General features: G+C 36.8%; 1 non-coding gene across 1 annotated transcript; it reads left to right on the top strand.

Annotated features, from left to right (window-relative positions):
• Positions 1 to 10449: 10449 nt before the first annotated feature.
• On the top strand, positions 10450 to 10556 carry LOC141681990 (small nucleolar RNA R71). The gene has a single exon (XR_012559395.1). It is a non-coding gene; the product is annotated as a small nucleolar RNA R71 (small nucleolar RNA).
• Positions 10557 to 26103: the final 15547 nt, after the last annotated feature.

Below are 26103 nucleotides of genomic sequence, written 5' to 3'. Positions count from 1 at the left end.
GGAGTTAAGCTGTGCTGTTGGGCCGTCAAGGAGAACGGAACCCGTCCTAAAAAGGGATTAAAGTATTTCAAATATGAATTAAGTGTTATTATGTGAAATGAATGTTTAAGTAAAGTATTGCGTTCTAGTGACGTGTCGGTCGATAATGATATTGTGAAGCGTAATTGAAACGCTGAGCGTCAGGCCGAACGTGACCCGGTACGCGTAAAGAGGAATAATATTAAAAAGGGAAAATTTTATGATCAGACATGAGTTGTGATGTGTGAGTAAATGTGCTTGCTTGTCTGTATACGTGAATACGTGATCTGTTAATATTTTTATGGATATAAGGGAATTATTTGACTTAATTAAGGTTTATCTAACTTTTGCACATTTTTATATAATTATCTGAGTAAGGTAAAGGCATGAGATTTATTTTGTTATCTTCAAAATAGTCCTAGAGACTTTCTAAAAATGATAGATGGATTTATTTCATGATCGTTGCATTTTAAAATGATTTTTATATGTTAAAATGCTATTATTAGCATAAATTTGTAAAAATTATAAAAAATCAACCGTACGCTCAAAAGTTTATCATGAGTAATGGTTGGAAAGCTAATTTCGAGATCTACGTCTTAAAATTGTCATTCACAATAATTTTCAAATTTCCGAGAGAGATATATTTAATATTCCATTTCTATTTTATTAGAGTAAAAAGAAAGAGTAAATCAAACAAAGAAAAGGATTAGTGAATTACTAAACTACCCTTGCCCCCTAATACAAATTATAAGCTTATTCCCCCTTCTTTCTTTTTCTTTCCCGTGAGCACCCCTCTCTCCCTCTCTTTCTTTCTCCCTCTCTCGATCACTCTCTCTCGGCTCTCTCCCCATCTCTATTCTCTCTCTTACATGCAACAACAATTACTCATCCAAATTCAAATATTTCACCATCCATAGTTTCTATTTTTGATATACTACTCAAACACCATTTGCATGTAAGTGTCTTTGTAGATTTCATAATTCAATCTTCATGGTTATGTTCAAGGAAATATGATTTCTTGATATATGATCATAAGAGAAGTTTAAAGTGATTTTGTGGTTTAAAACTCAAGAGGAGACCCGTTATGGGCACTCTTAAGTTCGACCACCACCGGCCATGATCCAAGGAGAGCCAGTGGACTTTCAAAGTGTGATTTTCCGAGTGCTATAGTATGATCTTGCTAAGATACTAATTGCATGTTTGATATTTGATGATTTATTGAAGTGTTGTTGGTAAATGAAGTGTTATGTTTAGAAGATTGTATGTAAGTTCTATTAGTAAGTGATCTTGGTGTTTAGATGATTAAAATGGTATGCATGTCATAAGAATCCATATGCATGTCCCTAAAAGTTATTGCATGTCAATGTTTTAGGCTTCTTTTGGTTTTGAACCTTTGCTAGGTTCGAATTTTTATAAAAATTAAGGGGAAAAGATGATTTTTATTGTGTGATAGTATGAATGGTAGCACTAAGTTGGTTTCAAGTGACTTGATTGGTTTTGTGCTAGAGTTGATTCGAATTTTTGAGTAAAAAGGAAAGGAGTAGTCATTTGCTTAAGGTGCTTAAGATTTAAGAATCAAAGAATCTTTGGATTTGATTAAAAGAGTTTTTAGTTTGAATTTTTACTTTTAAAAAAACGGGTTTTTGATTTCGATTCAAGCTTATAAAGAGTTTTTGTTTGAGGGATTATTTTTGCTTCGAATTTCTTTGAAAAAGGTTTTAAAGGATGAATTTTGGTATAAACTAAAGAGTATAAATGATCCCTATACTTGCATGTCTAATTATGGTGTTGCATGTGATGATTCTTGAGAAATTCGAATGATATAAGTTGAATTTATAGAAATTTTGATGGATTATGTGCTTAAAGTGTTGCTTGTGTGTTTCTATGATAATTTGGAGATACATATGAAAGAAATAAGAATTACATGTTAAGATATAGGTTATCATTGACAAGATTAGAGTCTAAAAGGATCATTGGATCTTTTGTTTGTGTTTTGTGTTAAAGACGACTGGTTTATGGCTATAAAAATGAATGATTTGATGCTAAAGTGGATGCATGTGAGATTTCTAAGAATAATGTGGATTATTTTCTTGTTTGGTTCGAATTAAGTGATGTAAAAAGAAGGTTTTTGAGTCATTTTGATATGAGATTATGTATTGATATGATAACTCGAGTATAGAGTTTAATATACAAGGATTAAATGTTATATGTCATATTTGTATTTCAATACGTGATCCGAAGTCTATTTGGTTTGGATATGCGATTGTTGGTATATGCGTATATGTGTTTATGGTGAGAGTATATATATATGCATACCCTTAGGGTATTACGTTTAAGGGGAAAGTTAAGCGTTCCGGGAACGTGAGTTAAGAAACTAATTAAGGTTTTGGTTTGGATTGTAGATTCGGAGCGTGAGGGCATTCAGGCTAGGAAAGGGAAAGGTTTACTAGGTGGCAGTAGTTCAACCTTCAAGAAAGCGAATTCAGGAAAGTAACTCTATTTACTTGTGTAAATGGTTATAGAGAGGATATTGTTCATGCCAAGTAGAGTATTGAACTATTAAAGTAATGTACCCCTGTTATTGATACCCTGTCATTGATCTTATGAATTTGTTATTGATAAGCTTAGTGATCCGACCTTTTGGTAACCCTTTTTTCCTATTCTGATTATTTGTTATACCATGAACTATTATAAACCCTATAAGTACCTTTACGAACCCCTTGTAATGATGATTCATTCCTTATTTACCTTATCCTCTATTGATCCTTGAAATGTTTTTGATTTCCCTAACTTGAGTTCCATGTTATCATTGATCAAGATCCCTAGAATTGAACTTTGCTTATCCATGATTCATTCCCTTAACTTTGAATTCTTGAAATTGAACTTAAGAATGAGTTTCGACTTGAAAGATTTCGAATGATTTCATATTCTTGGTAATGATAAAATGAATTTAGTAAACCTACCTTTTTCCAACTCAAGGTTTTCCAAACGAATTCCTGATGGATTGGATTGGGACGTAAGAGGCTAGTGGGACTAGTCCAGTCATAGTAAGAGGCTAGCGGGGCTAGTCCAGTTTAAGGCTGAAATTATGCCATTAGTACCTTAAAGACCGGATGGAGGTCGGTACGGGCTGATCACCCATATTATTATGAAATAAAAGATAAAGTGGTTCAATCAAGGGTTCCTTAATGATTTTAAAAGGAATTGAAATTTCCTATTCAGTAATTGATTCTTTGAAAATTTAAAAAGGTTTGTTGCTTTGTAAAGAGTTGATTGTGATATTGTGAAGCTTGTAGCTTGTGAACCCTGATTTTGATTCTGTTGATCATATGATTGATTCCTTATAATGAAAAGATTGTCGCTTTCCATTTGAAAGATCATTCGTGATCCTGTTAATGATTTGTGATGAATGTCGGCTTTCACCCTGCTTTGAGCCTTGTTCCTTGAAAGCCCAAAATTTTCTTCATAACCCCTTTTATAACCTGAAAGATAGAAATCTGCCACCTAGAATTGATAAAGTAGAATGCCCTGAGATCAGTAAAGCATATTGTGGATTATATATTATAGAACTGTTGTTTAGTTACTTGCTGAGTTTTATACTCATATGTTTTGTTTTAATCTAACCATGGCAGTTAAGCAAGAAGATGACCAGGCTTAGGCGCACTGCTCGTAAGAGCGTACCTGGTGGTCCCTATCGTGTTGAGGGCTTCCTGTTGCTAGAGCAGGTAGTAAAGTTTCTGAGTGAGCAAACGCTTAGCCAGAGAGTTGTAAAGATACAATGGGTTATCTGTCGGTTCCAAGCCGGGATCAACTATGTATATTTGGTTTTATTTTAGGGTTGTAAGTTATATTTTTATGATTGGTAGTTGTAATCTTCTCTCATACTTTATCATGTTTGATCCTGTTAGTAGCTAATCGGGGTTTATGCTTATTTAATTAGTAGATTAAAGGTGTGTGGGTCCTCATTTCCTAACCCCAAGATTGAGGGCGTCACATGTAACGCCCCAAAATCCGGGTCAGAGGATTTGGTCATCCCATGAAACCTCAATTAAAAATAACATGTTTAAGAATATATAAATGCCAGCAGTTGAAATATATCATCTCGACCCCAAACTCAACCAGGATCTTTTTAGGTTACAGTTCTAGAAACAAGAATTTTCAAATTCCATAAATAAATCTTTCCTTTCTTTTAAAACATCTTTTCAACAATCTCTGAAACTCGAAACTTAACCCTCTAGTATGACTTCGAAAAGAAGTAAACTACACCCAATTATACAATACAGATCTAATATATATAAACAGCGTTACATAATAGAACTTACTCTAGTTTCACAACCCTGGACCAATTATTTTCATAAAAGCTTCTTATTTTGCTTTACTCGAATCACACAGCTAAATATTGCCACTCTACATCTCTCTGGAAGGTTAGATTTAAAACAGGCAAGTATGAGCGAAAGAATTGCTCAGTAAGTTCGGTATAACATATATGTGGTCTTTTAATATTAAACCGATATCTGCAATGGAGCAGAACCTTTGTAATAATAATTGTTGAATCAGAAAAATTTGTTAAGGAATCCAATAATTATTTTCTTAACCATAGTTAATACCATTTTTATATATTTGCGCAAAAATGCTTCAGCGGTAATTTGAATCTCACTAAAGATCATAAATCATAAAACAATGTTTACAATAATATCATAAACAACAATATGAAATAGTGATTATAGACTGAATCATAAACTTTATACCCAGTTTATTCAAAATCCAACTATTGATATTAATACTTATTTTGATGTCAATGTCAACTTAGATATCAATGCTAATATTAGATGCTCACAACATCCCTTACTGAAGTCAACATCAATCGTATATATTAATACCACTTTTTGATATTAACAGTAAATTAAATATCAATATCAATTTTTGATGTAAATCATGAAATGACAATTTATGATAAATCATATATTTCATGATTATCAATAACAGTATATGCACGAGAATAAAAGCTATCATAAGCTTAACGAGTAAATGATAAGTTTTAGATAGGAACCTTTAACTGACGGACGTACTATCATAGTTGATCAATTCGTGTCATAGCACTGGATCATGATTCATAGACACATGTCCTACAACACGAGTACTCAAATAATAAGGCAACATATCAGCCTATGGAAAAATTTGTGTCATAATTATATATAATACATAGCCATTCATTGGACCGCCATCACGGCCTCTTACACTTTCATCTAATCATTAAAATATTTTTATTAAAGGAGTCACATCAATCGACATCCTTATTTAAATAACTCCCCAGGTCATATATTCCAGAGTAACTGCAACAACTGATGGCGAGATAAGTAGAATGATAAGTTATTCGCTAAATATAAAATCAAGATCCACTGTATAGAGTATATCTGGATAGAATAGTTATAGACTTTCTATCTGTTAGGGCGAAAACACGCGTTAAAATTCACGCAAGTATACGCATTCGCAAGTAGTATAAGATATAAATCAGATTCGTTCCCACAGAGACTGGTTTAGGTTAAGTTCAATTTATGCACCTATGCAACAATGTACGGTTATCACTAAATGCTAAGACAAATAACAAATTGGGTTTTGATTAAACTAAGAGATTATACTCAATAACATTAACTAAGAGAATTGAGGTTGAATTACTATATATGACAAACATGAGATTCTAACTTCATTAAATACTTCATTCAATAGCCTTGTTCTTAACCTTAGCATGTAATGGTGATGACACTAATCAGATAACACGAAACTAGTAAACGCTAACTTTCGTTGTACGAATACCCTACTACCAAGCATCCACAAACGAGATAGAAGTTGAATAGACACCAATTATGCTTAGTCCTTATATGTCTATAAGAATTGAAAACATAACGGTTTAATGCGCAAGTTATCTATCGTGATTACATAGGGCAAGTAAGATGATTAAAACTACCTACGAATCATGCATAACAAATACATGAACCTATGCTAGTATGGCAAGTTCTAAACCTCTATATTCACTGTCACTTCAAAAGAGATTAACACGTTATCTTATATGTTAGCTACGCACATAAGACGAATAAGCACAACCAATACTAGGATATCAATCAATCACCACACACCAAGATATCGAAACAAATTAATTATTGAAATCCATAAGTAAATCTGCTAGAATCCCATCATAACGATTAGCCCATAATTGAACTCATCGTCATCATGGGTTCCAATGAAAGCATGGTATAAAACAAGGTCTTAATAAATAGAATAATAATCAGAGTACGAATAAAAAAAGTCTAGGTTCAACAAGAATGAAAACGAGCATCCAAAGTTACAACTAATTCAAAGAATAACAAGTAGAAAAAAAGATCTTCTTTTTCGGAGTTGTTTTGTGCTTCTAGGTCTTCTCCTTGATCTCCCAATCTTCCTGGATGATGAAAATCCTTTTTTTAAGTATATATAAGCCCATATTGGACCTGGACCCTTAAAATCGTCAAATTCCACTCAAAAAAGGCATTTTCAGTGAAATCAGCGAAGTCAGCCGTGTATTAGCACGCGGTCGTGTGCGGGTCGGAGGCGGTCGCGTGCGGGTCGGTGGCGGCCGCGTGTCAGCAAGCGGTCGCGTGCACTTCTGAAGCCTTTTTCGAAAATTCTGATGAATCTTATTTTGCCCATAACTTGAGTTCTACTCGTCAGAATTAGGCGATTCAACTGTTCACGCAAAGCTAACGAGATTCTCTACAACTTGACAATGGCCTTGGCTTCCAAATCTGATCACTTTTCATCATATTTCCTTTAAAAGCTCCTTTCTTCATTTAACTGATACCTGAAATGCAATAACACAAAAACACATCAAAATACCAACAACTTGATTCCAAACCAACAACTTGAGTCCAAAAAACCAATTTAAGCTTGTAATAAAGCATTCCAAGTGGATATAAAATCCACTTATCACACCCCCAAACTTGAATCGATGTTTGTCCTCAAGCATAAACAGACTCAAAACTATAAAACAAACCTAATGCATGAATGCAACTACGTGAATGCAACTAAATGATAATGCAATCGATCCCCTCAGAACAACCATAACCAAATGAATAAGCCAATGCCTCTAAGAATGCAATGACTTAAAATAGAGTTTGAATAAATCCCACAAACCAACTCACAAACCAAAAACGTGCGTGTGTGGAATGCTTAACAGATATCTCTCGATACTAGATCAATAACCATAACTTATCTATCATCGAGACAATCAAAAGTTTATAAACAGAATAGACAATAAATGTAATATGACTCACAACACCTCGTTTCTACTAGAGTTATACAAGGATTCACACTATTATTGAACACATAACAAAGATGCTTATTTGATCGTGCAATGAATGAGGTCCCAAAAGACTTATGCAATAATACCCATGTAGCGAGCGTTAGGTTAGCGGATCCCAGAATATAAAAGCCTTAGGTCACTATGCACAAAGTCCCCTAAGAACTTAATAACTCGAGTATTAAAAAGCTCACTCTTGATCAATTATGCATAAACACATACTTTCTTTTCTTTTCTTATTTTCTTATTCTTTTTCCTTTTTCCTTTTTCTTTTTTTTAATAATTTCTGAATGAGTGTGTTTCGCTCCATCTCATTCAACCCTAGACTACTCATAAAAATATGAGTCGACTACTAGCCATTTGACGCCTAGTCTTACAACAACTAGTAAGGAAATCCAAGTTTTTCTCCAGATAAAAAAAATCAGTGTTTTTACGTCATTACGAGAATATCACAAATTCTAAATATAACCAAGTGATTAAATCTCAACAACAAACAAGTATGATCATGATCTAGATCAAAAGCAACCCTATAAGACTTTGTGAAAATATTTGTTTCTGGCATGAAAATCAATTCATTAGGACTTAAACATCCCTCTATTTGTCATCACCACACTCAAATCAACATCAACTTATCAAATATCATAGTTCATCTTAAGGGATCATGCTAAATATGCATGCAAATATAACTATATGAAATCACATAAAAATAACAAATATGTCCTAAATGAACAATCATACAAAAATAGGAATGAACTACAACTAAACATGCAATATGAATCTATATGAATCTATATGGACACACACACACTACTAATCCTTACATTATCACCCCCAAACTTAAAATTTTCAATGTCCTCATTGAAGGTAATAATAAGGATTTCAGGCATACCTAGTCGTCGGAAAGATCACCCTCCTCGGGTGGAGGATCAGGTGGCCAATCAACCTCGACACCAGTGGATCGGAAAATAGTGCCCAAAGCCTGTGTCAAATCTGCAGCAAAATGATGGTGAATGTCGTGCATGGCCTCCATACGCCTAATTACTCACCTGTACTGCTCATCACCAACACCTGTCCTATCAACTACCTGCTGCACATGAGAAGAACCCTCTGTAGGCATTGGAGGGTTCGTTCGGCTACCCTCTACATCATCAAAGATATATCCCAAGCCCTTATCATGTGGTGCACCTAAGAATGCATAGCTCAAGTGATTTGGTAGTGGGTGAAGCTCAAGTGTGGAAACATCTTCAATAGACGGCTCGAGACGCTCCTGAGAAATTTTCAGCTCTGCTAACCCAAGAGAATCAAATGGCATATCCAACTTCCTCTTCCACGGAAGTGCATTTGAAACCTGCAGTTGCTCTATTCCTTCCTTGTCATCAATAACTGATTTCTCCATTAAGGATCTCTCTAAGGTCTCTGACTTTGGCAATTGCTCAAGTTTCGAATACACGACAGAGTCTACCCACTCTACTTTAAAGCACTCCACTTTAGATGTGGGTAACTTTATTGCCTTGAACACATTAAAAGTGAACTTTTGATCATGAACCTTCATCGTAAGCTCTCATTTTTGTACATCAATCATAGTTTGGCCAGTAGCTAAGAATGGTCTCCCCAAGATAATGGGAATCTTCTTATCCTCCTAAAAGTCAAGAATTACAAAGTCAGCAGGGAAGATGAGTTTATCCACCTTGACCAAGACATCCTCCACTATACCTCGTGGATAAAAGATGGAACGGTCAGCTAGTTGCAATGACATGTATGTTGGTTTCGGATTAGGTAGACCAAGCTTCTTGAAGATAGATAAGGGCATCAGATTGATGCTAGCTCCTAAATCACATAAATACTTGTCGAACGACAAGTTTCCGATGGTGCAAGGAATACTGAAGCTTCCAAGATCTTTAAGCTTCGGAGGCAACTTCTGTTGCAGCACAGCACTGCATTCCTCCGTTAGAGCAACGGTCTCTAAGTCATCGAGCTTCACTTTCCGAGAGAGAATACCTTTCATAAACCTCACATAGCTAGGCATCTGTTCAAGAGCTTCAGCAAAAGGTATGTTGATATGAAGTTTCTTGAACACCTCCAAAAACTTCTCAAACTGCTTATCCAGCTTTTTCTTCTGCAGCCTCTTAGGAAAAGGAGATGGATGATAGATCTGTTTCTCCCCTGTATTACCCTCAAGAGGAGTGTGTTCCACAGTAGTCTTCCTTGGTTCCACCTCTGCTTCCTTCTGCACTTCTTCTTCAGCTGCATTTTCTGAAACTTGAGATTTTTCAGGCTCTTCGTCTTGCTGAATTTGGGGGCTTGCGACCTTTCCAGACCTTAAGGTGATGGCGTTCACCTGTTCTTCAACTTCCCACTTGCCTGGATTTATTTTTGTATGACTAGGAAGTGTTCCTAGTGGTCGATTCAATAAGGCATTAGCAATTTGCCCTATTTGGTTCTCCAGAGTCTTGATAGAAACAACCTGGCTTTGGCATATAAGAGCCTGGTTTTTGTACATAAGCCGCAACTCCTCCAATTCAGATTTTTCATTCAAAGATAGGCATGCACCAAGAGTTTGTGGTTTTGGTGTAATTTGTTGCTGAAAACCAGGAGGGTTGGATAGCTTATTTCCAAACTGCTAGAACGGTTGTTGCATCGCATTCTGATTGTTGCTCCAGCTGAAGTTAGGATGATTCCAGTTGTCAGGATGATAAGTGTTTGGAACTGGTTGATGCGATCTCTGAAAGTTGCTAACAAACCGAGTTGAGTCAGTAGATATAGCGCATTGCTCCGTCACATATGGACCTGCACACAGCTCACAAACACTAATTATCTGCTTAACACCATAGTTAGCCAGAGTATCGATCTTCATAGACAACGCCTTTAGTTGAGCAGTGATAGCCATAGCAGTATCCACTTCAAGAACTCCTGTTACCTTGCCCTATGGACATCTTTGGGTTGGATACTGATATTCATTAGCAGCCATCAATTCAATTAGATCATAAGCTTCCTCATAACTCTTTGCCGATAATGCTCCGCCTGATGCTGCATCGAGCATGGGTCTGGACTGTGCTCCCAACCCATTGTAAAAACAATTGATGATCATCCAATCAGGCATTTCATGATGAGGACATTTCCTAAGCATCTCCTTGTAGCGCTCCCAAGCTTCACATAGTGATTCTCCCGTTTACTGCGCAAATTGAGTAATAGCATTCCTGAGTGCAGCTGTCTTCGCCATAGGGAAGAATTTAGTAAGAAACTTCTGAGCAAGATCTTCCCAAGTAGTAATCGAACCAGCTGGTAGAGAGTGTAACCAGCTCTTAGCCTTGTCCCTCAGAGAGAATGGAAACAGTCTCAGCTTCACAGCATCTTCAGAAACACCGTTGAACTTGAAGGTTTCGCAGATCTCAATGAAATCCCTAATGTGCATATTAGGATCTTCAGTTGGAGAACCCCCAAACTGGATTGAATTATGCACCCATTGAATTGTGTCAGGCTTGATCTCAAAGGTATTAGCTGTGATAGCTGGCCGGATAATGCTAGATTGAATGTCATTGATCTTAGGTTGAGAAAAATCCATCAAGGCTTTCTTTCGTGCTGCTGGATCTCCCATTATACTGAGTACCTGAAACACAAACAAATAAATCGTGAGAGTAAAAGAGTCCGAGTCAGTGAACTTTAACGACCATTGATGATAAGCACATAAACTAAAAATTAATACCGAGTCCCCGGCAGCGGCGCCAAAAACTTGTTAGGGCAAAAACACGTGCTAAAATTCACGCAAGTATACGCGTTCGCAAGTAGTATAAGATATAAATCAGATTCGTTCCCACAGAGACTAATTTAGGTTAAGTTCAATTTATGCACCTATGCAACAATGTACGGTAATCGCTCAATGCTAAGACAAATAACAAATTGGGTTTTGATTAAACTAAGAGATTATACTAAATAACATTAACTAAGAGAATTGAGGTTGAATTACTATATATGACAAACATGGGATTCTAAATTCATTAAATACTTCATTCAATAGCCTTGTTGTTCTTAACCTTAGCATGTAATGGTGATGACACTAATCAGATAACACAAAACTAGTAAACGCCAACTTTCGTTGTACGAATACCCTACTACCAATCATCCACAAATGAGATAGAAGTTGAATAGACACCAATTATGCTTAGTCCTTATATGTCTATAAGAATTGAAAATATAACGGTTTAATGCGCAAGTTATCTATCGTGATTACATAGGGCAAGTAAGATGGTTAAAATTACCTACGAATCATGGATAACAAATACATAAACCTATGCTAGCATGGCAAGTTCTAAACCTCTATATTCACTGTCGCTTTAATAGAGATTAACACACTATCTTATATGTTAGCTACACACATAAGACGAATAAGCACAACCAATACTAGGATATCAATCAATCACCACACACCAAGATATCGAAACAAATTAATTATTGAAATTCATAAGTAAATCCGCTAGAATCCCATGATAACGATTAGCCCATAATTGAACTCATCGTCATAATCGGTTCCAATGAAAGCATGGTATAAAATAAGGTCTTAATAAACTGAATAATAATCAAAGTACGAATAAAAAAAGTCTAGGTTCAACAAGAATGAAAACGAGTATCCAAAGTTACAACTAATTCAAAGAATCACAAGTAGAAAATAAGATCTTCTTTTTCAGAGTTGTTTTGTGCTTCTAGGTCTTCTCCTTGATCTCCCAATCTTCCCGGATGATGAAAACCCTTTTTTAAGTATTTATAAGCCCATATTGGACCTGGACCCTTAAAATCGTCAAATTCCACTCAAAAAAAGCTTTTTCAGCGAAGTCAGCCGCGCATCAACACGCGGTCGCGTGCAGATCGGAGGCGGCCGTGTGTCAGCAAGCGGTCACGTGCACTTCTGAAGCCTTTCTGGAAAATTCTGATGAATCTTATTTTGCCCATAACTTGAGTTCTACTCGTCAAAATTAGGCGATTCAACTGTCCACACGAAGCTAACGAGATTCTCTACAACTTGAAAATGGTCTTTGCTTCCAAATCTGATCACTTTTTATCATATTTCCTTTAAAAGCTCATTTCTTCATTTAACTGATACCTGAAATGCAATAACACAAAAACACATCAAAATACCAACAACTTGAGTCCAAAACACCAATTTAAGCTTGTAATAAAGCGTTCCAAGTGGATATAAAATCCACTTATCACTATCTCAAAGGGGTATTATATTCTAGTAGGAAAATTACTAGAATAGCATGAATTCAACAAATTTATGAGTATTTATAAATATTATATTACAAGAATATGTATAACAGTAATATCAATCTTAAGTATATAAACATTCATCTATTCTGGAGTTAGAATAGGAAAGGGGTACTTGCATAATCAAAGATGATCATTTTGATATGTAAAACATTGAACTATTCTGAAATTAGAATAGAGTATGAAATCTTTCCTTTGGGTTTTTAGAAGTTAAGCACACATGCAATATCTGACGAACTGCTCGTTTAAACTCTATCATTTACCTGGACGATAACCCACACATAATTACAACAGTAAACACAAGAATCTTGACCCATGTATGCACGTAGTTCACATAGCACGTAAACACATAATTCATATACCACATGACTCATTTCGTCAAAAGGTAGGTCTCGATATTTTTAAAATTAAAATTGGGTCAAAATATGATTTTCCGGCAATTATTCGACTCAGAACGACTCGTAAAACAAGCAACCTTTCAAAACAAAAGAATTTAAGTCTCGAAAGATTTTAAATAGAAGCAGAATATTTTTCTGAGTCTAGACAAGTTCGTTTCGTATTAAACGGACAAACGGTGTATTTATTACGAATAATCCAACTAATAATATTATTAATTGATTATTTAGTACCTCACTATATAATTTTAAAAGCTCAAAATAATTATTAAATATAATTTAGCTTAATTACAAATAATTACATTTTTTAGTTATTTATAAATAAAATTAATCGATTAAATGATCTAACTGACCAATTAAATAAACAAATAAATAATCAAAACAAAATACAAATAATTAAATAAAATTTGGATTTTTAAAAATAATTGAAGATAAAATTTTAGGAATTGAAATATACAGTTAATTATTTAAAAATAATTAACCAAATTGAATTTTCAATTAAAAATCAAATTTCGGAAATTAAAATTGATTTTTAAATAATATTTTTAAAAAATAGCAGAAACAGATTTGAGGATAAGGTCTTCTTCAATCTTGGATCAATAGGCGGTGTAACACCCCCAGATCTGGGGTCGGGGATCCGGGTCGTCACGGTCTTTCTTTCCACAATATCACTTAACTTAATTAATAATAAATAACCTCATGATGTGACCCCACACTAACACACACCACAACACGTTATAGTCTCAGAGATGAAATTGAAATAAGTACAAGTCCTTGAATCCACAATTTAAAAGTTATTACAACCCAAAATGATTACTTGATAAGTTTACAGTTAATTGCCATTATCTGCCACAAGTTATAATTATACATAATTGATTCCCAAAATTAGAATGTCTGATCTACAAATAGATCTACCTCTGCAGCTATATCAGCTACGATATCAACGGGAAGACGCGGGACGCTTCCCACGCGCTTGCGCTGGGTCTGCTTAAGTTTGGCCATCTTTCCTAACTGTTGTTGTGTGATGAAGAAATGAAGGAAGAGTGAGCATTACAGCTCGCAAGATAATATATAGTGTAAACAATAATGCAAATATCTAACTGGATAACTTACTAGAAACCTTTATCAAGTGTAAGGTAATTACTTACTGGATATAAGCTTAAAGAAAGATGAAGTTACCAATTACTTCACTATACTTATACCATTTTAGAAATCTACTTGAACTACCACTGTTCAAGTATACTAAGTTTTCGAAGTTCATCACATAGGTGGGACTACAACATAAGACTTGAATAGATTCGACCTTTGAAATATTATTGAATGAAATGAAGTTACGAGATACTTCACTAAGTCCCGATATATATATATATATATATATATATATATATATATATATATCCATATATATATCTCTCATACATTTCCTGAAAACCTCTATCATGTAAAGTATGCACAGAGTTGCAATATCCAATGAATTTTGGAAAGAAAAGAATTTTGGCATAAACCCAATATCTTGCTGATCAGGCAAAGATACCAATAAGTAACCTTTTCTACTAGTAGATGGACGAATTCCCTACTGGTCATCACCCTGGCCGCATTAGGACCTATGCTGGATTGCCACTCTGCCACTTACGCATCGATGGACTCCCACTGAGTCACTTACACTTTCATGGACGCCCACTGAGCCCATGTTGCTTATGCCGACTCAAATAGATGGACTTACTTCCCGAACATTAGGCAAGTAATCAAAATGTTTTCTCAAAACAGTAATCTCGTTGCGAATTTAAAATACACCACAGATCCGGATCCCTCAGGTTTTGAGCGAGTATTTAAATCCCCTTCGAAAGAAAGATCTTAAATATGAAAATGAGTTTTGGGATCCGCTCTAACTTTTAAAAATCATTTTCAAGACTCGAAAACATTTTTGAGAATGTTTGGAGTAATGCTGATTTAATAAAATAAATCAGTCCCGATATGTTGGAGAATATCTGAATATTATTATTTAAATAATATTCCCATAAAGGATAATCTCTATAAAATTATTGAAGTAGAAGTTTTAAGACTCATACTTGAAATGAATAATAAATAACCAAAGATATACTTATACGAAAGTACGATCTTTATTTGAATAATCGAAAATAAGTTTCATTATCGAAACATTGTTCTTTAATAAAATAAAGAATATTATTTAATAAAAGGAGCGGAGTCATAAGCCCTCGAATGAATATTCAAAATAATATTAATTAAATAAAATAAAGTTATCGAGTAAACCTTATTCGATTAATAGTTTTGAAAACTATATCTATATATATATAAATATATATATATATGTTATACTCGGGAACATCGACTCCCGGTTTAGAAAACGTTCACCTTTGGGTCCCCTATACTAAGGGTTTACGCAACTACTGCTTATCTCTAGCATAGGTATTATGCAACTTATAAGCATTTGAATCAACAATTAGATATCAAGATTACGAAATAGGCATGCATATATACCATATCGGCATGCTCCAATATATCGCAAGATTTGCTAATAACAATCATGCACTTATCACAAGATAATGCATAAACATATATACATCACAACAACAGTATAACGGTTAGAAAACTTGCCCGAGCGATTGGGGATGGTAAAAGGCCCGGGACGAGTCTGGTAACCTATAAACAACATATAAGTTAGAATTAAACCAAAGTTTCTTAAGAATCTAGACTTTAACCAATTAGACTCTAACGTTCTCTTATGATCGCTTATACCCTTAACGATTCACTTAAGTCGCTCGAATACCCTCGGCTCCACCATTTTTAATAAATTAACCATTAAGAATTTTAAGGCAATTCTTTTGCGAGTACTCTACCAACTGCCTAATCAACTTTACATAATTGTTTCATACTCCAATTAGTCATTTAAGGGCCTTAACCAAGGTTTTAAAGTAAGAGGAGGGGTAATGGTTCGTTCGCGAAATGTCGTTACTTAAAACGGTCGTTTCTCCTAAACCGTGCATCGGATTCAAGCGAACCACATATCAAAACGAAGCTCGTAACATGAGCTATCTAAATATGACATTGGTCAAAATCTAACAGTGAGTTCACGGGTCCTGAAGTTAAGAACAAAAACAGTCTAAGGTAAATCGGGTATTACGACGGCTATGTCTACGCGATTACCAAATTTATACCACTCCAATCAATCCACAAATCAACCCATAATCATCACTACAACCAAACTCCATCCATACTTTACTACAAAAGCCCCAACATCTCAAGATTTCCAATTTATACTACCCTCAAACATGAACTAAAAGCTATACTTAAGTTCATTTACCAATAATCCAAGATTTACAACTTCAAACTCATTACAAATCCAACCACACTCTAAGTATACAAGAATCATGCTTCTCATGAACCATACCAAACATAAAAACTCTAAATATTAAAAAGTAGGGCTAGGGTATGAGATTATACCTTCCTTGGTGAGTAGGAGTACTAAGGAGCTTGAAACAACCCTTGAAAATCCTTACAAAAGCTATATCTAAACAAAAACACAAGATCAAAAGTTTCAAGTTCTTGAAAACACTATTCACCCTCTTTTTCCAGGAATTATTGGAAGAGATTGTGAAGGAAATGGAAGCTTAGATTCATAGGATAACTATATCTATGCTTAAGGAACCTTGGATAATTACCTCACAATTTAACAATGCTTGGATCTTGGTTTTTGATTTTCTTTTCTTTGAAAATGGTGAAGAGCCGAGAGCTTCTTGCTTGGAAATGAAAATTCAAGTTTTGTGTTATGATTTGCTTGGCTTGGTTGATCTTGTTTCGTTTGTTAATTAACTTTTTACCATGGTAACAAATGAATGGCTCACATTCAACCAACCAATCCCTCCATATGTCATGCTTATGTCACCATACCTATATCATCTTTCTTATGTCATCTTCTTAAACTTGTCTTCTTCTTATTGGTGTGATGACATCATCACCCACTAACCTCTTTGATTAACCCCTAATTACTCGGCTAATGATCGCTTATCTGTTATACGGTTCGCTTAACTTTCGTTCTCATTTATCGTTTGAGGGATCATACCCGGGATCTTATTACTTGGGTTCCCCTCAACCTTTCTCAATATTTTATATTTCTTTTATGATCCTCTCTTATAGTCCTTGAATTAAAATCCTTTTAATCATGTTACCTTATACTTAATTCTTTCTGTATCTGGTGGGATTTCGGGAAAAATCAAAGTGTTAGAATTTGGATTCTGACGATCATTACATACAATTATATACCATATAGAGTACTAATAAGATCTCAGAATATCAATAAAAGAACCCCTACATAGTGTGGCATGAAAAGTTCTTATTCAACATAATCAGCAAAATCACTATTCATAAGGGTTACAAAAAGTTCAAAATTTTTGTGTTTATTACAGTCTCCCCTCCTTAAAAGGATTCCGTCCCGGAATCAGATAGAAAACAGTTGGGGGTACTTTTCTAGCATTGCGCTCTCTAGTTCCCAAGTTGATTCCTCCACATTATGGTTCTTCCATAGCACTCTGACTAGCTTGATCACTTTGTTCCGAAGCACCTGCTCCTTCTTATCCATAATCTTTACTGGTTTCTCCACGTAAGTCAGATCTGGTTGCATATCCACCTGCTCGTACTCCACTATGTGTCTGGCATCCCGATGATACTTCCTTAGCATTGACACATAGAACACATTATGAACTTGTTGTAGGTTCGGGGGTAAGGCTAGCTCGTAAGCTAACTTCCCAATCCGTCTTAGTATCTCAAAAGGTCCAATGTATCTTGGGCTTAGTTTCCCTTTCTTTCCGAACCTCATTAATCCCTTCCAAGGGGATACCTTTAGCAGTACTAAGTCTCCTACTTCATACTCCTTGTCCTTTCGGGCTAGGTCAGCATACTTCTTTTGTCGGTCTTGGGCTGCTACAAGCCGTCCTCTGATAAGATCCACTATGTCTTTGGTCCTTTGGACCACTTCGGGTCTGAGCATCTTTAATGGAATACCTTGAACTATGGCTTTCATCCAAAATCTCGTCTTTAAGCTCTTGAACATTCGGAACCCAAATCCGGTAGGAATACCTCATTATCCCTTTATCATCTCTCTCAGTATGGATCTCTTCTCCAGTCATTGACTCTCTGGCTTCATTCATTACTTTTTCTTGGCACAATCTAATATTTTCCAATAACTCTGGCTGCATCGAGATCTCAAACAGCTTTTCAGTTACGACTCTGGTTACCTTTACTTCTATTTCCATTCTCTCGAAGTCCCTTATCAATTCCTCCGAAGTCATTATCATTTTGAGTCTTTCCTTCCTGCTAAGGGCGTCAGCCACCATATTGGTTTTTCCTGGATGATAGAGAATCTCACAATCATAGTCCTTGATTAGTTCTAACCATCTCCTTTGGCGCATGTTGAGCTCTTTCTGCGTGAATATGTACTTGAGGCTCTTATGGTCTGTGAAAATCTCGCACTTCTCTCCATACAAGTAGTGCCTCCAAATTTTTAAGGCAAAAACTATTGCCGCGAGCTCAAGGTCATGAGTAGGATATCTAATCTCGTATTCCTTCAGTTGTCTCGATGCATAAGCAATCACCTTACCGTGCTGCATAAGCACACACCCTAATCCTTTGTGCGACGCATCACTATATATCACAAAATCTCCTTTTCCGTCTGGCAATGCCAATACCGGGGCCGTTACCAATCTTTTCTTCAATTCTTGAAAACTGTTCTCACATTTTTCTGTCCATTCAAACTTCTCTGTCTTACGAGTAAGTCGTGTCAAAGGGGCTGCGATCTTCGCAAAGTCCTGTACAAATCTATGATAGTAGCCGGCCAATCCTACGAAACTCCTTACCTCTGTGGGTGTGGTTGGACTTTTCCAATTTGAGACTGCCTCTATCTTGGAGGGGTCGACCAATACTCCTTCTTTATTGATCACGTGTCCTAAAAACTGTACTTCATTCCACCAGAATTCACACTTCGAGAATTTGGCAAACAATTGTTCCTCTCTGAGTATTCCTAGAGCTATCCTCAAATGCTCTGCATGTTCTGCCTCGGTCCTTGAGTAGATTAAAATATCATCGATAAAAACTATCACTCACTTGTCCAAGTACTTCTTGAATACTCTATTCATTAAATCCATGAAAGCCGCTAGGGCGTTGGTTAATCCAAAGGACATTACCAAGAACTCATAGTGCCCATACCTGGTACGGAACGCAGTCTTGGGAATATCTTCGTGTTTAATCTTTAGTTGGTCTCAGGTCAATCTTGGAAAAGTAAACAGCATCCCTTAGCTGGTCGAACAGATCGTCTATTCTGGGTAACGGGTACCTGTTCTTTATGGTTAGCTTGTTCAACTCTCGGTAGTCGATGCACAGCCTCATGCTCCCATCTTTCTTCTTAACAAATAATACTGGTGCTCCCCATGGAGACACACTGGGTCTTATCATACCCTTATCCAAAAGTTCTTGTAATTGGGTAGCTAATTCCTTCATTTCTAATGGGGCTAACCGATAAGGTGCCTTTGAAACCGGCGCCGTCCCTAGGGCCAGCTCAATAGCAAATTCAATCACTCTATCGGGTGGTAGTCCCGGAAGGTCTTGTGGAAATACATCTTGAAATTCGTTGACTATCAGAATGTCTTGCAAGTTGGGCACCTCCTTCTGGGTATCCACTACATAGGCTAGGTAAGCCTCATTTCCTTTTCGTAGCATCTTATTAGCCTGGGCCATAGTCAAAAATTTCCGTGTCTGCCTCTTCCCTCTAAATATGACTCCTTTCTTCCCTGGGATATTCAGCTTAACTTTCTTCCCCTTACAGTCTATCTGAGCATCATTGCTAGATAGCCAGTCCATTCCCAAGATTACATCAAATTCCCCTAATTTAAAAGGAATCAGATTAACACTAAAAGATTGTCCCCCTATGCCTAACTCACAGGCGGGGTGAATCTGGTTAACAGGAATAATTTCATGGTTGGCTATTACTACTTGTAAGTGTTCTATCAAGGGTTTAGCCTTAAGTCTTAATTTAAGCGCAAAGTCCTTTAATATAAAAGATTTAGTTGCTCCCGAATCAAATAAAACATTTGCACTGACTGAATTTAGAGAAAGGGTACCTGCTATCACATCTGAGTCTTTCACAGCATCTTGCACTGTCATGTTGAAAGTCCTCGCGGTAGGTGGCTTCTTGGAGGCAGCCCTGCTGGCTCCTGAAGCTGCTGGTTTGTTCATTGGGCATTCCCTCTTCCAATGACCCGGGCGTCCAAACTGATAAAAAGTGGTGGTTGGAATGACGGCAGGGGTTGACGAAGGGCACTTAGTTGAATAGTGACCCTCTCGAACGCACTTAAAGCAGGTTACTGGCTTTCCCTTACACTCCCCAGAATGCATCTTTCCACAAGTGTTACAAGCTGGAAATGGGGGTCGAGACTGGTTGGAATAGGACATTCTTGACTTATGGCCGCTCTGGCTCACATTCACACTCACGGGCCGCTTAAACCCAGTGCTCCTTCCCGGTAGGGACACTGCTCCTCGATTAAATCTAGTTGGGAAGCTTCCTCCTGCGGAACCTCCACCCATGCTCATACTTTTCCTCTTTATTCCCTTCTTCTCTCTTTCCTTCTGCATCTGTTCACTTCCAGATTCTGCAATTGTTGCCTTTTGCACCAGAGTGGCATAATCTGTAAGCTCAAGGATTGCCACCCTATTCCGAATCCATGGTTTCAGTCCCTGCTGAAACCTCCTAGCTTTCTTTTCCTCGGTGCTTACAAACTCCGGCACAAACCTTCATAACTCTGTAAATTTTGCTTCGTACTATGCCACAGATAAATTATTCTGCTTTAGCTCCAACAACTTGAGCTCCATCTGGTTCTCCATAAATCTCGGGAAATATTTTCCCAAAAACAACTGAATGAACCTCTCCCAGGTTATGATAGCATCTGTCTCATGTTTTTCTTGGCCTCTCACCAGTAGTTGGCCTCTCCTTTCAGAAGGTAGGTAGCAAATACAGTCTTCTGTGTATCATCGGTACTAAGAATCTCAAAGGATTTCTCCATTTCCTTTAGCCATGCCCTTGCCTCAACTGGGTCGGCTAATCCGTGGAACTCAGGGGGCTTAAGGGACTTGAAAGCCCTGAAAGAGTTTTCCACATCATTGTTATTTCCTTGAGGGGGTGGGTTGGGTTGACATTCCAAGTTCTGCCTTAGTAGTTGCATGAACTGCCCCATGGTTTCCATGCCTGGGTTTGGTACTTGTTGCTCAACCTCAGCTTCTCCTTCCTCAGCCTCTATCTCAAATCCTTCAACATCAAATGTTTCCTCCTCCTCTTCATACTGGGAGTCATCCTGTTCACCATAATCCTCATCTTCCTCTTCACTGTGTTCTTGGTTCCTACCATCCTGGTTATAGCTTCCCTGGTCCTCAAACCCAGGGTTCACCCTAGTTCCAATCCTTCTTGGCGGCATGATACTGATAATTTTTTTTTTGGGAAAATTCAACATTAGGTCACAATCATACATAATATTGTGCCTTGCACAGTTCTATAATGGGGAGAACGTATCTCGCAATTCTATTATATTATGACAGTTCTAATAAGAAGTGCAGTAATAACGACGATAAAGATAGTGATCTCGTCACTTAAAGAACTGAACTAAAAGGAAATAAATATATACATAATGCGAGAAATACATAGTTCGACCTGGTCAAAAGTACAACAGTGCTACAGTCACCTGCCCAAAAGTGAAATACATGAGTCTATCTGTCTAGTCAGAGAAAGGGATACTATATACAAGTCACCTATCCCGAAAAACTGGCTCTTACTATGGCCTCGACTAACTAGACGACTAGACTACCACATCACTGGTCCTGAATCAAACACCGGAGCGGGTCAACTCCCACACTCTCTCCATCGCACGATGGAAAATGTAGTCAGCCTGCCTCCTGGAGATCCTACCATGTCTGTCCCCCTGGAGTGATCGGAGTCTCGCACGGGCCATGAGCTCTATCCCTGTCAGCTCTCTCCTCAAGGATCGGGGTATGGTAGCTCTAGCCTCATGAGCTTGTGCACACCTACCAGTCCTCTCCGCCTCCAACTCCCTCCTGACCTCATCCAGCCGGGCCTCAACAACAGCCACTCGAGTCCTTAGTACATCCTGAACATAGCCGTGAGCTAAAAAAGACTGCCTATGGGCAGGGTCGAGTGGTGGTGAATCCGGAGCCGCTGGGGGTGCCTCCTCGGTCTGCCTAGGCTCGGGAGTATGGATTTCAGAGCTGTCATCGTAGGGGCTCCAAGATAGTGATGGAGGGGTAGGAGCTCTGACCGCCGGGAGTGAGGGTAAAGGGGTACCAGTATACTCCACTATAGCTCCAACATACTCCTCAACTACTGGGACCTCATCCGGGTCCTCCTCATCTGAAATCGCAATAACCTCTGTCTCTAACTCTTCTGAGGGGTCCTCCTCCTCCATCTCAGGCTCCTCCTACCCTCGGCATCTAGCAGTGCCTCATCATGCTCACGCTCGAACATCTCTGGGTCCTCTTTCTCAGGCGCCTACACATTAAATGAGCTAAGTTACTATCATGATACTTATAAGGGTTCCCGTAAGGGTTTTAACTGTCAGCGCTACTTTAAGTAGTCCAACCATGAACTTGGCAAGAGTTCTTATTATCTTTGTGAGTTTATTATTATATCATCGCATCATCTCTGAGGTTTATAACGCTTGGCTCTGATACCATTTCTGTAACACCCCCAGATCCGGGGTCGGGGATCCGGGTCGTCACGGTCTTTCTTTCCATAATATCACTAAACATAATTAATAATAAATAACCTCATGCTGTGACCCCACACTAACACACACCACAACACGTTATAGTCTCAGAGTTGAAATTGAAATAAGTACAAGTCCTTGAATCCACAATTTAAAAGTTATTACAACCCAAAATGATTACTTGATAAGTTTACAGTTAATTTCCATTATCTGCCACAAGTTATAATTATACATTATTGATTCCCAACATTAGAATGCCTGATCTACAAATAGATCTACCTCTGCATCTATAGCAGCTACGATATCAACGGGAAGACGCGGGACACTTCCCACGCGCTTGCGCTGGGTCTGCTTAAGTCTGGCCATCTTTCCTAATTGTTGTTGTGTGATGAAGAAATGAAGGAAGAGTGAGCATTACAGCTCACAAGATAATATATAGTGTAAAAAATAATGCAAGTATCTAAATGGATAACTTACTAGAAACGTTTATCAAGTGTAAGGTAATTACTTACCGGATATAAGCTTAAAGGAAGATGAAGTTACCAATTACTTCACTATACTTATACCATTTTAGAAATCTACTTGAACTACCACTGTTCAAGTATACTAAGTTTTCGAAGTTCATCACATAGGTGGGACTACAACATAAGACTTGAATAGATTCGACCTTTGAAATATTATTGAATGAAATGAAGTTACGAGATACTTCACTAAGTCCCGATATATATATATATCCATATATATCTCTCATACATTTCCTGAAAACCTCTTTCCTGTAAAGTATGCACAGAGTTGTAATATCCAATGAATTTTGGAAAGAAAAGAATTTTGGCATAAACCCGAAATCTTGCTGATCAGGAAAAGATACCAATAAGTAACCTTTTCTACTAGTAGATGGATGAATTCCCCACTGGTCATCACACTGGCCACATTAGGACCTATGCTGGACTGCCACTCAGCCACTTACGCATCGATGGACTCCCACTGAGTCACTTACACTTTCATGGACGCCCACTTAGCCCATGTTGCTTATGCCGACTCAAATAGATGGACTTACTTCCCGAACGTTGGGCAAGTAATCAAAATGTTTTCTCAAAACAGTAACCTCGTTGCGAATATAAAATACACCACAGAGTCGGATCCCTCAGGTTTTGAGCGAGTATTTAAATCCCCTTCGAAAGGAAGATCTTAAATCTGAAAATGAGTTTTGGGATCCGCTCTAACTTTTAAAAATCATTTTGAAGACTCGAAAACATTTTTGAGAATGTTTGGAGTAATGCTGATTTAATAAAATAAATCAATCCCGATATATTGGAGAATATCTGAATATTATTATTTAAATAATATTCCCATAAAGGATAATCTCTATAAAATAATTGAAGTAGAAGTTTTAAGACTCGTACTTGAAATGAATAATAAATAACCAAAGATATACTTATACGAAAGTACGATCTTTATTTGAATAATCGAAAATAAGTTTGATTATCGAAACATTATTCTTTAATAAATTGAAGAATATTATTTAATAAAAGGAGCGGAGTCATAAGCCCTCGAATGAATATTCAAAATAATATTCATTAAATAAAATAAAATTATCGAATAAACCTTATTCAATTAATAGTTTTGAAAACTATATATATATATAAATATATATATATATGTTATACTCGGAAACATCGACTCCCGGTTTAGAAAACGTTCACCTTTGGGTCCCCTATACTAAGGGTATACGCAACTACTGCTTATCTCTAGCATAGGTATTATGCAACTTATAAGCATTTGAATCAACAATTAGATATCAAGATTACGAAACAGGCATGCATATATACCATATCAGCATGCTCCTATATATCGCAAGATTTGCTAATAACAATCATGCACTTATCACAAGATAATGCATAAACATATATATATATCACAACAACAGTATAACGGGTAGAAAACCTTCCTGAGCGACTGGGGGTGGTAAAAGGCCTGGGACGAGTCTGGTAACCTATAAATAACATATAAGTTGTACTTAAACCAAAGTCGGTTAAGAATCTAGACTTTAACCAATTAGACTCTAACGTTCTCTTATGGTCGCTTATACCCTTAACGATTCACTTAAGTCGCTCGAATACCCTCGGCTCCACCATTTTTAATAAATTAACCATTAAGAATTTTAAGGCGATTCTTTCACGAGTACACTACCAACTTCCTAATCCACTTTGCATAATTGTTTCATACTCCAATTAGTCATTTAAGGGCCTTAACCAAGGTTTTAAAGTAAGGCGAGGGGTAATGGTTCGTTCGCAAAATGTCGTTACTTAAAACGGTCATTTCTCCTAAACCGTGCATCGGATTCAAGCGAACCACATATCAAAACGAAGCTCGTAAAATGAACTATCTAAAAATGGCAATGGTCAAATCTAAAAGTGAGTTCAAGGGTCCTGAAATTAAGAACAAAAACAGTCTAAGGTAAATCGGGCATTACGACGGCTATATTTACGCGATTACCAAATTTATACCACTCCAATCAATCCACAAATCAACCCACAATCATCACTACAACCAAAATCCATCCATACTTTACTACAACAGCCCCAACATCTCAAGATTTCCAATTTATACTACCCTTAAACATGAACTAAAAGCTATACTAAAGTTCATTAACCAATAATCCAAGATTTACAACTTCAAACTCATTACAAATCCAACCACACTCTAAGTATACAAGAATCATGCTTCTCATGAACCATACCAAACATAAAAACTCTAAATATTCAAAAGTAGGGCTAGGGTATGAGATTATACCTTCCTTGGTGAGTAGGAGTACTAAGGAGCTTGAAACAACCCTTGAAAATCTCTATATCTAAACAAAAACACAAGATCAAAAGTTTCAAGTTCTTGAAAACACTATTCACCCTCTTCTTCCATGAATTATTTGAAGAGATTGTGAAGGAAATGGAAGCTTAGATTCATAGGATAGCTATATCTATGCTTAAGGAACCTTGGATAATTACCTCACAATTTAACAATGCTTGGATCTTGGTTTTGTATTTTCTTTTCTTTGAAAATGGTGAAGAGCCGAGAGCTTCTTGGTTGGAAATGAAAAGTCAAGTTTTGTGTTATGATTTGCTTGGCTTGGTTGATATTGTTTTGTTTGTTAATTAACTTTTATACCATGGTTACAAATCAATGGCTCTCATTCAACCAACCAATCCCTCCATTTGTCATGCTTATGTCACCATGCCTATGTCATCTTTCTTATGTCATCTTCTTACACTTGTCTTCTTCTTATTGGTGTGATGACATTATCACCCACTAACCTCTTTGATTA

Source organism: Apium graveolens, chromosome 8 (assembly GCF_009905375.1).
Source record: "Apium graveolens cultivar Ventura chromosome 8, ASM990537v1, whole genome shotgun sequence".
Lineage (NCBI taxonomy): Eukaryota > Viridiplantae > Streptophyta > Magnoliopsida > Apiales > Apiaceae > Apium > Apium graveolens.
This window is presented reverse-complemented; position numbering and strand designations above follow the sequence as displayed.